This window comes from Dreissena polymorpha, chromosome 4 (assembly GCF_020536995.1).
Source record: "Dreissena polymorpha isolate Duluth1 chromosome 4, UMN_Dpol_1.0, whole genome shotgun sequence".
Lineage (NCBI taxonomy): Eukaryota > Metazoa > Mollusca > Bivalvia > Myida > Dreissenidae > Dreissena > Dreissena polymorpha.
In genome coordinates, this window is record NC_068358.1 from 81,768,439 (window position 1) to 81,786,232 (window position 17,794).

The window sequence follows — 17,794 nt, forward strand, 5'->3', positions numbered from 1 at the left end:
GTAGCATAGGGGAATTCGATAAGACCCGTATTCTGGAATCGGCAAACAACATCCCTTATAATACAAGTATATAATGGATTCCCAATAATAATAATATATTATTCTTCAAACATTTTATAGAACAATAACCCGCATTATATTGAGCAAACAGGATCGGATGTTTATTTATTAAGTAAATTTTCAGTCGTAATGTGTTAGAACTTAGCATTTATTGTTTGACTGCGAGTTGTATTTTGAATTGTAATTGTGAACAAAAGAGCTTGGTGGCTTAGTTAAAGGCGGTAAAGGCGGAGGGATAGAGAATTTGCCGTCCGTACGTGAGTTCGTTCGCCCGTCTGTCACAAACAAAATGTTTGTGGCGGGGGATATCAATTCAACGAATTTGCGTGTTTATCTGTTTTCTTATTTCTTGTTTTGATAACCCCAGAGTCATTTGGGTAAATTGGTATGAAATCTATGTGCGCGAAGGTATTAAAAGTTGAGAGTAAGAAATTATATAATGTTTTTATTTTCCGAATAACTTTGTTCATATCCATTTGATGTTTCATGATTTTTTTTTATCATAATTTTAAATGAACACAATGAATTATATTATTTTCAGCAGTTTTCTCACTTGTGGGCTCATTTATGTTCTTTAAGGCATATTTGCGAGGTGAACTCACACGTTGAAATAGTCATTTAATTCAAAGCTCAATAAAACAAATAAGAATCCCCGTAACCCTCGATTTTTATTTCATTTCAATATTAGCAAAATATGGACCTAGCAAACATTTTGCTATATGTAAGAATAAATAGTTAAAACTACCGCGTACGTTCTTAAAATGTATTATGTACTTTAGAATATGTGAGTCTTTGTAGATTTGAAAACAAAATACTGATTTCAGGATTATTACATTACAGTGGCGTATCAACAACTAATAAATTATTATAATTTTAATAACTCATTATAGGTAATGAATTTCATGTAGGTATTGAATTATTATTTTACATATACGTCATAATTGCCTTCTGTCGAATCTCTATTCACATGCAAACTTGTTTGTAGTATGTAAACGTTTTCCTAAAAATGCAATACTTGTGTTGGATTAGGTTTTTATCGCACACAAACTGTGAAGATAAAATTGTGTTTCATGTTTATTTTCCTAGCAATTCCAATAATATGGTACTGCGTTTATACACATTAATGCATACAAATGATATGCCGTGAATTGGTAGTCATATCAAGAATCACAATTAATACCGTTGATATCCCCCTTTAAGTGCATTGTATACGTATTGTTATTAATTGAATACTTAATTAACCTAATGTAATGATCTCGATACACATCATTAATAATTTGTACTGCCATTATAATATTCAAATCAACATTTGCATCAACAATAAATTGGTAAAGTCATGTCAAGAATTACAAAAAAACTAGTGATATGCCCCTTTAAATGTATTCAATTATCTTGGTTTTGTTTGGTTCCATATTCATTTATATTTATTTGATCTTGCTACACATAATTTGTGTTTTCATATAAATTTAAATCTACTTTTGAATCGACATGCATAAAACATTGATCAAGTCATGTTAAGAATTACAAATTATACCGTCGATATGTCCCTTTAAATGTTTATTATACATCTTGTTTTTAGTTGGCTACACTATTAATCTGCTTTACTGATCTAGTTACACATTATTTATTATTTGTGATTTTTTTGAAATTTCAACTATACCTTTGAATTTACATACAGTAGTAGATTGGTCAAGTTGTGAAAAGAATTAAAGACTTAATACCTTTGATATGCCCCTTTAATATATTGTATACTTGTATTTTAATACATGCAGTAAAACTGCATATGTGAACAAACGACCCGGTGACCTATTGTTTTCTTTTTATATTTGTATTAAGTTATAACTCATTAAACATTTAGGTAAATTTGGAAAAAAAATCTAGGTACAGGAAGGCATGTAAAAATAAAAATGACTTTGATAACTTTACTTTATTTTCATATGTGAAATTCTGTTGTTTATGTTTTTGTTTAAAAATTGATAAAAAACATGAATCTATCGATTCATGTTTAAAAAAAATAAAATAATTTGAAGTCAAATTAAATCAGTATTATATATTTTGTGAGAAATAGAGGTTGTTTTAAACTCGTTTCTCATTAATGTACTCAAGTGTTTATGTTTTACCTCACTGCGGGGAATCACGTGATCACAAAAGTACATCGTACGCACAAAATGGCGGATAAAGCTCTCGCTTAATGACGAAAATCAAGGTATTCTCATATTTTATAATATCTTAATTAATGTAACTATGCGCAAAATACCCGCTTAGTCTCCTTATGTACTCTGGTAATTGTCGTTTTTCTTAGATTTCTGTAGTTTTCTTAAACATTCAGACACAATAAACAATGAAAATTGTACATCGTCTGAACATACTTTATTTTGACGCGTTTGCTATTAAAAATGACAAACAAACAAATTAATACAACAGTTTTTGCTTTCTAACATGCTTAGAATATTTCGTACAAGGTTTCCCACGTTGTTTAAGCTTTTTTAGATCTGTGGCGAGTAATTTGGAAAAAAGTACATCGTCTGAACGTTTTTTGTTTGAGTACATCGTCTGAACGGTTTTGAGTACATCATCTGAACTGCTTCTGTTTTACTTTTAATGCGATGTTTATAATAATAAAATTGTAATAACATCGGTGATCAGCCAATAACTTAATTAATAACGCTGGTATTTTTTTAATTTTACTACAAAATCAATAGGCAAAGAAATCCTTCATGCCCATCTGTGAATGTGTGTTTATTCAATGTGTATTTGCTGTTATATTTTCAACTGTATGCTATTATATTTAAATTTCAGAACTGAGATTAGATTGTACTACACAAGTTCCAAGAAGACTTTACCATGTATGCCAACAGCAAATCGATTCCGGTAATGTTCTCTCTACATATCGATGGGCAAATAAATTAAGCCCTCAATATGAAGTGGACAAATTACACTGGATTGCATTTGATTGTTTCATATTGAGAAATAGACAAAAGTGAACGGAATGAAACAAGCTTCAGTAAGGGCAATTGTATAACTGCACTACCATGACCACGAATATTTGTGCTTAGGTACAGCTGGCTTGGTTTGGAAACGTCACCAGGCATGAATCTCTTTGCAAGACTGTTATCTAGGGCAAGTTATAGGGAGGTCGACGCCGAGGCCGTCAGAAGAAAAGCTGGATGGATAATGTAAGAGTGGACATCCCTTTCTATGGATAAATTACTATAAGCAGCACACATCAGACCTGACTAGAGAAGGATTTCTGTATTGTTGCCGCTCATTCCCCCAAACAGCCGAACCAGTCAAGGGATTGATGAGTAAATTATCACCGTGATATGACTTAAATAAATCTTGAGAATGACTGTGATAAAGAATTTATTTAATATAACAGTCATATATTTGAATTTGTGAAAATGCCAATCTATGTAATGTATATGAGCATAATCTTTACCTCTCTGACTATTACATAACCAATACAAAGTACTGGAAATTTAGTTTAGTGCAAATAAAAATTACATTTGTTACATAAAACATATAACGTTAAGTTTCGTATTTTTAGCTCACCTGAGCACAAGGTGCTCATGGTGTGCTTTTAGCATCACCATTTGTCCTTATTGCGTCGTCAACATTTTTCCATGGTAGCACTCTATAGGTAACATTTATTGCTTGATTGTCATGAAACTTGGTAAGAAAAGTTGTCCCAGTGATATCTTTGTCGTGTTCGAAACTAGGTCACACCAGGTCAAAACCTACGTCACCGGGTATAATAGATATAAAATAGATAATAAATATAAAAGTCCTCAAAATGCTTTAATCCAGTAGATTTCTCTTGAAGCATCATAACTTTTGTAAAGCTGTTTTTTGCCAATGTCTTATATCTGCCCCCCCCCCATCAAAATTGGCCATGCGGTAGGAAGTTATTTTATCAGTTATTTAGCTTCAATAAAATATTTTACTTTCTGCGTGTGGCAACTTCTGACCCCAGTCAAGATTAAATAACACATACATGTATTCGAGGGCCTCTATATAATGTTGCATATAAATATATAACATTTAACTTTATTTCATGACATAACATTAACATAATTTGTATTTGGCATAAAATAGCACAAAGCATTCTTAAAGCACTCGGAAAGTCTATAAAAATTCATAAAATTGGTATTAAAAGGAGGTGGTAGAATCTGATAAGAGTTAATATTTGAGATGTAGATATACAACTTTTTCATATCTTAGATAAATTAGTACAAACTATTTTACGAATATGTATCTCGTTAAATTTTCTGCTTGTGTTGTAGTATTCTCAAAGCTTTCAGATTCACACGATATCGATTCCACTTAACTGTTCGCTTTTCGTTTTGACTGAGCCATTAAAAATCTGATTCAGTAGCGTCATGAATGCCACGGCATATTTTTCACAAGATGGCTGCTGCTAAAAAAGAGCCCTTGCAGAAATGCTTTTCTTTGCTCGCTTTTTGGGTGGAGATACTTTATACAATGGTGAACGAAATGGTGACTTAATGGGGGTTAGCACAGGTGTAATTTGTTTCAGTGTGACATGCAGTTGACGAAATGCATTTTGCTGTAACTATTCGTATTGTTTGCGATGTTTTCAAGCGCTTTCTCTTCAAGCGATGAAGCGATAGACTTGACTTTTGGCGCATTCTGAAATATCAAAACAGCTATATATAACAGATATCTAATAATACCAATTTATTTTATGACATCAATTTTTTTATCTTAACAAAAATATTTATATATCGATTACCACATATATGTAATTCAGACTAACATTTACATTTACTATTATATACTACATATATTATTGAAGCTTGGCAAAATCACCGCAAGCTCAGAGCTGCCACTGATTCAAGCCGAGCATTATATTTTTAATAAGTTCTCACATGCGCCAAGTATGTAAAAAGAAATGTCACATGCGCCAAGTATGTAAATAGAAATGTTAAGTTCAGTTTAGTTTTACTGCAAACTACATTTGGTCTTTTTAAATATAAATATGTGAAAAGCCAAGGATCTTTCGTCCAAATGACATACCTCCTATAACATTATGTTCATGCTTTTAAATATATAAATAACAACATTTTTCGAGCATGACTTCTATTTAATTTTATTAATTTTTTAATTTAATAACATTAAATACTATGTAAACATGTAAAAATAACACAGGATTTTGTGTTTTCTGATCATAGAACGGAACGTTATTTAGACGAAAAATCGCTTGGCTGATCATAGATGTTATTACAGTTGTATTATTGATAAACATCGCATTATAAGTAAAAACAGAAGCAGTTCAGATGATGTACTCAAAACCGTTCAGACGATGTACGCAAACAAAAAACGTTCAAACGATGTACTATTTTCCAAATTACTCGCCACAGATCTAAAAAAAAGCTTTAACAACGTGGAAAAACCTTTTACGAAATATTCTAAGCATGTTAGAAAGCAAAAACTGTTGTCTTCATTTGTTTGTTTGTCATCTTGAATAGCAAACGCGTCTAAATAAAGTATGTTCAGACGATGTACAATTTTCATTGTTTATTGTGTCTGAATGTTTGAGAAAACTACAAAAATCTCAGAAAAACGACAATTACCAGAGTACATAAGGAGACTAAGCGGGTACTTTGCACATTGTTATCATTAGTTTAGATATTATAAAATATGAGAAAACCTTGATTTTCGTCATTAAGCGAGAGCTTTTTCCGCCATTTTGTGCGTACGATGTACTTTTGTGATCACGTGATTTCCCGCAGTGTACCTTATTGGTGAATTGTTCTTGTGCTGAAATAGGCTTGTTGTTCAAGTGCGAATAAAAAATGAAAAACACCGGTGACCCATGATTTTTTTTCTATCCACAAAATACGGTTCTAGCTAAATACCAAAAATTATCAAATTCTAGGTATAGCAACATTTTCATTAAAACTGCAGCATACGTCCTTAAATATATAATTGCGTTGAAAACCATTCGGCAAATACACAATTCAGTACATATCAAAAATGAAACGAGCTCATCACCTATGCTAATCACCCGCGTATTTACCTTTCTAAATATTGGTATTTTGAACCATGGTCCAATTATTGATAAATGGATGAACATGCTGTCATTAAAGTAGAAACTTCATATTAATATTAACAGTTTTAATTATTTCCAACATCAGAGGTCCCTGCCAGGAGCCCCAACTGAACGAATAATGTATATGTTAATCTTTATTATAAATGTCCAAATTATTAATTTATAATGGTTATTGTTCTCACCATAACTAGTATTTTGAATTTTAATTGTTTTTAGGTTTTGGTTTAGGTGAGATTTTTTTTCAATACTCGAAGTTGTCTTTGCGTTTTATCACGATTGTATTTTTTCTGGATGCCGTTTGCCGCATGCGACGTAAATCGCTCGTTTTGTTGCCCTTACCTATATGCGAGTAGTCCATCAATTCATATTGATAATAATGGCGCACATTCTAAACGTAGGTATTTTGCTGTCCATCATGGCGCACATGTATACTTTTTTGCTTGTACCATTTATCAGAAAAAAACACAAATATTTTTGTCTATTCGTTTGGACGAACACTTAATTGTTATGAAAAGGTGTTGTACCTTAAAAAGATTGTGTCGAGTGATGACAGAATAACATTTACAGATGGAAATTTGAATGCGACCTGGATATGTCATTGGTGATGGGAGCAGTTATTGTTATCATTTGAAATCCACAAGTTTTTGTGTAGATTCTTATTTTTAACGTTTAAACTTTATTTAAACTTGAAGTGTATACAGAAACTTTATGGTTGTCAAGAGATTTTCGAAGTCAGAAATGTGAATTTGTATTAAACGTTACTTGGTTTAAAATTTACGTATTTTCTATGTACTACAATCTTTCTAAAAGAATACCTCACTACTTTTGTTAATGTGAATGATAATTTGAATACTCAATAAATCAGACAATAATCATTATCACTTATTTTTTCCCACCTCTTGTAAATTTCTTTCTCCCCAGAAATCAAGTAAACAAATATCAAATATATTAAGTGTCCCGAATAGTGTCAAAGACTAAAGTCTGTAATGGCGTACGTCGATATTTTCTCTTACTACAAAATTGCATGTGCGAAAATTAAGATAGAGCATATTTTAATACGAGGTCTGCATGATTTTGTAGACACTTCAATTCCCGATAAAGGGCACACAGGATAACGGAGTCTCTCAACACATTGGGCACTCTGCTATCCGAGTTTTATCTTCTTCTTAAAATACATTTATTTATATTGTTACTATTCTTACCAATGTGTTTTTTGTGAATTCAGAATAAGTACTGTGCTTTAAATACTGATTTTTTTTAAAGAATTCAATAAAATGTGAACGAGTTTGTTTTAAATGTAGTATTTATGATGTTGTACACCCTTTGAAAAAAAAGAAACTTCACGCTAAAAGAGCAGATTTTAATCCCAAAGATATGTCATTATTAAATACGCCATGAAAAACTTAATCATGCTCATATTGCAAAGGCATAAGAAAAATGAAGCAAATTTTCGGTGAATCGTTTGTAATTTACATCAGTACAGAATGTTATGTAAGGTACAGTCTGCTTACTAAACCAGTAATTAACAAATACTTTTGATTTGCTGGTGTTATACCTGTTAAAAGTGTTGGGTAATCGGGACCAAAAGTGTTATTGTGATTGAGGTGATCGGTTAAAGAAGTGTCAATGAAATGTGGCATCGAACTCTTTAAACATGTGAATTTCATTCATACATCTGTAAACTACAAAATAAAATTTTTGTAACATTTATAGACGTATTGATCTTTTAATTCGTATAGTAAACACGTTCTTGAGTAATTTCTAAGCATTGTTATTTTGTTGAAATATGTACTGATCATCCACGACATGCTAACTTTCGGTGGAATGTTATCGTCTTTTTCATAAAATCAACCGTTTCCCTGCGATTTTTTTTCTTCACAATACGAAGTGGTAAACCAATAATCGGCAAACAAATAAATACATGTTTGAAAACCTTTACAGAAAATAAATTGCGAAAGGCTCAAGAACTAACATCTCGCGCTTGGCTTTTTTGTGTTCCCTGTTATCGAAGTGCCATCCGTTAACAAAGTATCCGCATTACCGGCGTGATTTCTAAGTCTAATTTTATATTCAGACCTAAACATTTGCTTGTGCTACACTCAAACATATTATTTCAACTTACGTTTAAAAACAAATATAAAATTATCAACTACAGTATGGTTATGAAAAATTCATCTGTGGCAAACTGTGAAGTTGAGCCTTTATTATTTTTAGGATAAAGTAATTTTTTTGCATGAATACTAATGTTTTTAACCCTTAATTAATATAGAACATGTTTTAATTGATATAATAAACTTGTACAAGTCAACGTGTGTGTTGGATTGCTTTTATCGCTTTTAAGATTTAAAAAAATTGCAAAACTAGATGTCCAATTAATTATCTTTCCACTTTTATGGGCATCATACACTGAGGGACTTTAAAAACGCTCACTTTATAAAAACATTTTTTTTCACGATTAAAAAATAAGTTAGATTTTTTTAATTATAAATTATATGTTATTTAGAAGTAAAACAATTTATACCCGCTAAAATCCGCAAGGAAATTGAATGTCGAAAAAAGTTGGCTAAACATAAGCTATATACACGTTTTTTGTACGTGCTTCACGATTATATCCACGAAATAAAATCTAATCCTGGTGTATGTGTATGTAATCGATTAGCAATCAAGAAAAACACAAAATATAGTTTAAAAGGTGTTCGCTAGCATGCCAAGCTTACTAGAACATTAGCGTTCAGAGGCTGTTGGTATGCTGAGAGCCGGAAGTGGCGTAGCCGACGTCGCGCGTCAGTTTAATTGCGCGAGATCCACGATTAATCGCCTGCGGGAAAGATACGAAGTCACTGGAAGTATTAAAGACCGTCCACGCCCGGGTCAGCCCAAGATAACAACGCCTAGACAGGACGCCAATCTTCGACGCGTTCACAGACGTTACCGCTCCCGGTATGCCACCCAGAGCGCCAGACAAACAATTGGTATCTGTGGGTAAGTTGTGCACCATATTTTATCCTTTTATGATGCTTGTACAAGATTTTACAATCCACCGAAGTTAGAGAATGTTCAGTCACTTTTATTTTTCAGGCGACCAATCCATGCCCGAACCGTGATACGTAAGCGTGCCGTTGGTTTACGTTGTCGCATACCTAAACAGGGATACATTTTTTACCGATAGACACAACGCTGCGAGACTTGTTTGGGCACGTATACATCATTGGTGTACCCGACGACAGTGGGGTACAGTTCTATTTTCAGATGAATCTAAGTTCAATGTTCAGAACTATGATGAACGTGTTAGAGTGTATCGTTCGAGAGGTGAGAGGTTCATCGAACAATGCTTACAGAAGATTAATCGTGGCATTGGTGGCAGCATTCATGTGTGGGCTGGGATTTCCCAATTTCACAAAACTGATCTTGTCATTCTCCAGGGCAATGTCACCGCTAGGCGATACATAGACACCGTATTAGCCCCTGATGTTGCTCCATTTATGCAGCGTAATCTCAAAGTAGGATTATTCCAACAAGGGGCAGATTGGTGACTTATTCAGGATATTATTGTCCGTCGGGGATATACGCTCTTTCCCGTCCTGTTAAATCTTGTCTTTTAGAAGATAATACAGGAGACCCTCTAAGACCACCGCACCTCCATCTCAGTAAGCGGACATTACTCTCATGGATGGCACCAGCAGTGAGTGAACTTCAAGACCTCACCGACAGACTATTTTAAATGACAGGAGCATACGGGGTTTAGATCAGAAAGGAGTCGAAGGTCATGGTGAACAGCACGACCAACACCAGTGAATACTTCACCAAGAAAGGCCAGAAGCTTTAAGAAGTGACCAGCTTCAAATACTTAGGAGCAAACCTGTCCAAGGACGGTACCAGAACCGCTGATGTCCGAATGGTAATTTCATATTGATAGCCGCGATGGCCAGACTTTGCAGGTTATGGACAAGCAACTCCATCAGCTTCCTAAACAAGTACAGGCTGTACGAGCTGCTCGAAGTCTTCATTCTACTGTACAGTGGCGAGACATGAACACTTCACGCTGACACAGAACGCATGATACAGACCTTGAACACAAGTGTCTCCGAAGACTGCTCCGCATTTCCTACAAAGAGCACAATACGAATAAGTACGTCCGGAACATGACAACAGCACTTGTTTGCCCATACGAACCCCCCTGGCGACCGTCGAACGACGAAAGCTGGTTTGGTTTGGACATGTCACCAGGCACCACTCTCTGTGCAAGCCTGTGCTCCAGGGCATGCTAGAGGGAAGTCGCCCAACAGAGACCTGGCTGTCGGAGGGCTTATAGGCGTCGTCCCTCATTTCCGACAAAGAACAGACCGGTCAAGGGAATGATGATGATTAACTTGATAACTTTGCTTAAAGCAATGAATTATGTAAAAACAATGTTATATATTTAATGAACTACGCAGCCGTTTACTACGTTTCCCAATAGACAATATTTTGGTTTTAGATAGGATGTTTCCTTAAAAACGAAATATGGTTCATGGGAATTCGCACCCGAAGTTTCAAAAGGCTATTCGAAACGGTTGCGCCACTGACAAATATGCCAAAATGGAAGCTTCAAAAAACTTTTAATTAACTGCTTCCGATAGTAATATCGATTGAAAAGGTATAATTCGTCTTTACTTAAGAATACTACGTCTATTACTTTTCATCTTTAATTTCTATCAAATGTTAATACGTTGTCTACTCCTGCTTTAATTATGGTATATACGCTAGTGGTAGAGTAACATTAAATTACATCTATTATTACGATACACAGACACCAACATGTACATAAGTAATTGTATGTGAACCGATGCTGACTCGTTTGTAGTTGTTTGTTGATTGTACAAAAGCGTTGTGTCATTTTGTCGTATTAATATATCTTAATACGTAATAAATTTAAAGATTGTGTGTGTACAATTACATACTTTTCGATGCCTCTTTACATGTAAAAGATCCCTCTATAAAAATCATTATTACAATACGTTTTCGCATTGGAATTTATCTTATATGTATGTATGCATATATATGTACATCCTCGATGCAAAACGGGCTGAACCCACCCTATATCACTTCTTTTTCCTGAGATGCATAACGATTATCTTTAGTGCTAAGTTAGGAAATATTGTAAACAAAAAGCAGATACGTTTACCTATTTTAGTTCATCATTTCTAAAAAAAATGTTGCTGTGGTGTTTCTTGACCATTGAGTTATTAAAAACCAACAATATTATATTATATTATTTTCAATGTGAATTACGATGCTACGAGGTTCATGTTTATTTGAATGTGTATGTTTTGTTACTTTTTATGTGATAAGCGTGCTATTTAGGATCACGTAAATTTGTTAAAACAGCGACTGCTTTGTAGTTACCTTTCCAGGCGATGACCCCATATATAACCATGATTTTATGTTAAATGTCACATTGTATTTATTGCTTATAATTGTACAGGCAATCGGTCATTTGCAAGAAGAAATAGCCAGACTAGCGGATAAGAATTGATATTCTCATACTATTTTTGGAGTGTCACAATTTCTATAAATTTAAAAAATCGCTAGTGTCAACACTGAATATTGAATGTGTTTGAATAATTAATGAAACAGTTTGATTTAACAGTTTGCATGAACCATTTTCAATAAAAACATGACAGATCAAAATGCAAATTGCCATTTTCAAATATGCATCTGACTTAAAATATGCAAATTGTTATCGGTGCTTTTCTGTATTCGATCAGGGGTGATATCTTTGAGGTAAACCAAGTACCAATGTACCGTACATTATGTTCGTTCCAAAGGCCTTCAAACGAAAACAATTACGTTTGTACGTAACAAAATAAGACGAATACACACCGTTTACCATAAAAAGATTGTGATAATGGCACCGTGACTTAATGAGAATCAGGTGGTCTTGACAATTGCAATTATTACGAAGGTACATGTAGGTGAGATTTTACCGAAAGGCATAGCATGTTGCGTTTTCCAGCTAAATCCAAACTCCCGGTATGCGCGTAATTGTCTCTGTGATACCACCGTTTTACTGCTTGGTTCCCTCATGCGTTTGCAGATTTATTTAAACATTATTGGGTGCTTTTGCTGATTGTAGTTTACTGCAGCGTTTGTACTAAACGTATGGTTTTTACGTCCCGTTATTTATATTTCTTTTTTTCCGCATAATATGATTGCCCGAAATGAAATAAATCACTTCCTTTCGTACAACAAGTACAACATCTAACTAAGCATTCATGACAAAGACCAATAGTTATTTCGGAGGCGCCCTGAACTTATTTCTTCGTCTATAACAACAATTACACAAATACGCACAACAAAATGGCATAAATATAATAATGAAGTAGTGTCAATGTTCATAAATTATTTATCCGAAGAAACTTTTAGAGGCAGATTGTGGACAATTTATTTTAATATTTAATATATTTATACCGACTATTGAGTGACTCAACCCGTCTTATCATATAAACATCGATTTTGAATGAAGAATGAAATGTTTATTGAAACATTACTAACCAATAGCAATTATTTGCCCCTTGGTCCAAAATTAAATGCACAAGCATATTCTGTATATGCATTGCGGACATTATAATCTGCTTATTGAATACTAAAAAATAAAACATACCAATTGACAGTGGGAACTCCCTTAATTAAGTAGAAAAAAAAACGCTAAATATGACTGTACATTTTTCCAATTTAAATTTTTTATGCATGATCAGATAGCTATGCATAATTTAATTATTTTTGAAGGGTACACCCAAAATTTAATGTTTCACTTAAATGTGACAAAAAATAAAATTATTGAAATGAATAAGATATATAAATTGAATGAGTCCAATAAATTGAAATGAGGCATTACTGGAGAGATTGTTAAGAAGTCATTCGACAATTTACATGCGGAAATTTCACTAATAAAAAAAATCTTATCATGTAATTTATAATCATATAAAATAACTTCACATATAAATCCATTAATACATCACACGTATCAGTCCGTTAGTCATTTTCCAAAATAAATAAATTAAAAATGCATTGCCGATGGAAGTACGTGTATTTGTGCAGGTCCCACAAGTCTTCTACATTTTGAATATTATCAAAAGAAAACCGCAGAATATTTTACCTAGTGTAAACGATATTACTGTGCGGTTACCATACCATAGAAATTGTTCAACTTACCGCAGTACAATTACAAACAATTTAACACAAACTGACGTCATTTTCGCACAATTTGTCAATTGGACAGACGAACATTAAAAAAAATGGCGTCTTAGACTTTAAAGCGAGCGAAAGGGAAATCGATGTTATCACCGTGTTTATGAAAAAAACAACATTCATAAGCTCAGAGTGAACCATGCCTCGGGCGGTCCGGGCATGGTTTCTCAAATGAGAGACATATGGAATGAACATTTAGACAACGTTAATACTTATGGAAATATCCCGAGGACCATTCAACAAGTGAAGGAAAAGTGGTGAAACATGGTAATTTTAGATTAATTATGTTTTTTCTTAGAAATTTGCATTTAATAGACACGATTGCCATTAAACTAGAGACATTTATTTAACGTTCAACAAAATTAAGCGAGCACTGAGGGATATTTCGTCCGCTGGTGAACTCGAACCCTCGTGTTAAAACACGTTTTTTGCATTTGAGCTAACAGTGGGCTTTTTCTTAAACAAAGCTGACACAAACTACAATTCACAGATCTACAATTCACTTTATCCTATAATCCCAACGAGGATCAACAGTATAACACATGTTTTTATTTAAACACGTTTAGCGTCTACTCTTCCATTTGCGGGGTACCTGGGGATGCCCAATACAGTTAATGTCCGCATTGGACATCCCGGTTCCTTCGGTTTGGCGGAGATCTTGGTAGATTCTCCAGACACAGAAATACGACTGTCCTCTGTAACGTCCGCAGACTGAATGACGTTGCCTTTACACAATGACTGTTCCAAAAGTGTTTAGGTGAATTCATTCTTAATGTATTTGACATTTTAATCACGCCCGGTAAACCAACTTATGAATCCCCAATAGGGATATGCTTAAAATCATAAGTTGTACTTCCGGAGATACATTAATTGACAGGAAAACTGTCAAAATGTAGCCTACAGAGGTGAGTCGTTTTGATTTTTCATAAATATGCTCTTCTTGGAGACCTTTCCTCCCAAAAAGCTCAATGCTGTTCGACCGCTAACATTTGATTATGATACATTTGAACTTAATATACATTATTCTTTAGAATCCGTCCCGAAATCGTTTTCCTAGTGATGACCTAGAAAAACATTTTTTAGGGTAGCATTTCGCAGTTTTATCGAAATTCTTACTCGAAACAGTCGGATATTTTATCCATTTTGTCATATTTCAATATTTAACAGCTACACTAGAATCTTCTTCTTTGTCGCAAATCGTTTTGCAACGGCCATACTTCACAAGAATATAATAGGGACACATAAGTGGCATTGGGTTACATAACTTGTATTCGTAGTCAGCATATATCGCGTTCGTGTAAATTACTTTGAGGGGTCGAGTTATATTGTTGTGCAGCAAACAATGACGACTATTAGGTCTACTCATATATTTTGATACTATCAGAAATGGTGACACCATCATTATAACTGCTGGAATTATGTCTTGATGATTTGATATATCATTATTTTTTCTTGCTTTAACACTGATTAACAATACATTAATTAAATTTGAACTTTACGAAGTACAGTTAATATTTACCAACGTTTATACAATCGGCAGCAGATATTTATGGGTTAACTACCACACCAATACGAACTTTGACGCGCCTGTAGTCCCTTAGAAAGATCCAATAAAAATAAAGACATTTTTTTACTAGATTTAAGTTTTAAAGGATTCGTTTGCATAAATATAAATAATAAATAATATAAATAATATATGTGTGTGTGTGTGGGCCGTGCTCTGTGAAAAGGGTATTTAATGCATGTGAGTAAAGTGTCTTCCCAGATTAGCCTGTGCAGGCTATTCAGGGACAACACATTCCGCTTTTATTACATTTTTCGTTTGAAGAAAGTCTCTATTTAGCAAAAAAGCAATTTAGGCGGAAAGATGACACTTTATGCACATGAATAAAATGTTCATAAATGTGCTTAGCGCATACTCATTCAGGAGTAATCTCATTTAAAAAACAAGCAAAAACATCCCAATATATTTTACTAACCCGACAGCCGATACCGGCACGTCGCACCGCGCTTAACGCACGTTCCCACACAGGTGTGTAACAAGCCATAGCCGCTGAACACCTCAGCGCATACTCATTCACGGGTTATCTCCCTCCTTTACATCGAGGACTTAACGAGAGCGCCGATGGCGTTAAAAGCATAGGTGCAAGATACAGGAAAGAATGGCGTCACGTGGTATAATGTAGTTCGATATCGCCATCCGCGAATTTCTCAAATCAATAATTTCAAACAATTACCGACTATTTAAATAGATAATCTTTCCATTTACATCAGTGTTTGAAACGCTTATGAACAATAATTACCCAAGCCTTTCAAAATTTAAGCACGGACAGATCTGTATCGAACTATTCTTTTCACAAATGAAAATAGACGCTACCCTATTCGTCTGCGTCAAGAATTTGTCGTAAAACGTGTGGTAAGCGTTAGATGCAGACGTGCACAACAGATTGAGTTATGAATACAGATTTCTGAATGCAGATTTTTATAGAAACTCCTCACAGCAGTTACTTCCCTTGCTTCGCCCGGTCAGTAACTTCTAGTATAAGGGAGGCCACTGCGTAGGAGATTGAGATTTATAGTGCAGATAGAATTGTTTTACGAACGAAATTTGTTTTAGGTTATAAGAAGATTTTTTAACATAAAACGGTCTTAGAAAAATTCACTAAAAACGGTGTCAGCAATATTCTTGGAAGAAAACGTTAGAAAAACGTTTCCAAAAAAAAATTGTAAGAATGACCATATACTAAATTAAATAGATATTTCGTCTGATTTTTGATCAGGTAAGGCTTCATAAAGGGTAACCGACCGATGTGGAATTTCAAAATGTGGTATATACCATAAGCATAGGTGCGTAAACGCACCTATGCTAAAAACAGCATGATTGATTTAGACAAGCGCCTTAAACATGATATTGTTATTATGATAACCAAAATTACCTCCCCCGGTAAATAACATTTGACGATTTAATAGCTCTTGATTCTCGAGTAACTCCGGCAGCAAGGAAACCCCTCCCACCAAGACGTCAGGCAGCACGTTTATATCATCCGCATGCATCTGTAAGAACAAATTATAATTAACACACAAATTCATGTTAATTAAAAGTTCAATTTGAGAAAACACATTTAAAAACCAAACAAATACATTCCAATATATATTACTAACACGACAGCCGAAACGGGCACGTCGAACCTCGCTTTAACGCACGTTCCCACACCTGGTGTGTGACAAGCAACTATGGCTTTAATTAAGGCAAGCGCGATAACCGCTTTACTCTTCTGCGCATACTCATTCACGACTTATCTTAATCATTTGAATCAAGGGCTTAGAAGCAGAATAAGTCATTATATGGTTATTATGTTAACAGAAACAACATCACTCGGTGAATAACACTTGATAATTTAAACTTGTATACTTAAATGAAAAAAAGCAATCATTCTAAACCGCAGGTTTTCTTTACCAAATATGCCAACACCATGTCTACATGGTTTATAAGACTCTTTATTTGTAGGCAAAACGATAATACTTTATCAAATGCACTAAACACGGCAGAATTCTCATATATTAGTTGCCAAAAACTAACCGATTTCCATTGTTGCAAAACCAAAACACTTATCGCTTTACAATACGCCATTTTACTCATTATTATGGGAATTAGAGTAATATGAGGATCGTTAACTCCCAAAAACATGCTCCTGCAAATGTAAATGCATCAAAACATGCATATGTTAGAAACCAAAATCAACTTTAGAATCTTAAAATTTTATAATTATGCTCTGACGCAAAAACATCTACATCCAAATGGCCCCATTTGCTTTGCAACATTTCAAATAAATTTCCAGAAACATTTATCTACCGTAAGGATAAACACAGAGAGAAGCAAATCTTGTTTATGTCCGACGCAAGCTCTTTGTTTTCTCTGCTCATAGTTATCTTGTGTGCTAAACTCTCATCCAAGAAAATTATAACTCTTCAAACGATAACCCAATATAAGTTGTATGCTCAGGAAATATATCCACAAAATGGTAATCAGAATGGATATCAAACTTAAATTAAACAAGAAATACCTTTAAAAAAGATATACGGCGTTGATTTTGGTCAATGTTGATGAACGATCAAAAGTTATCTCTATGGGATAAAAAGTAGCGGATGCATTTTTTCTGCGCAGTTCTTAGCTACATCACAAGCAAATCAATTACGGGGTGTTGCGCCAGATTTCGTGGCTTATTTTGCTTTAAGTGATATTATTACTCAGATATCTATATTTACAGAATAGAAAAACACAAGAAACATGAAAATAAACGAGTGCATATAGGTCAGCCGGCAATACTCGAATCTTATTTAATTGCATAATTATAGTATAGTGAATTACTGTGCTCATGCTTAATAAACTGGTCTAAATGGATAAATATTTTTAATTAATTTTATCAAAAT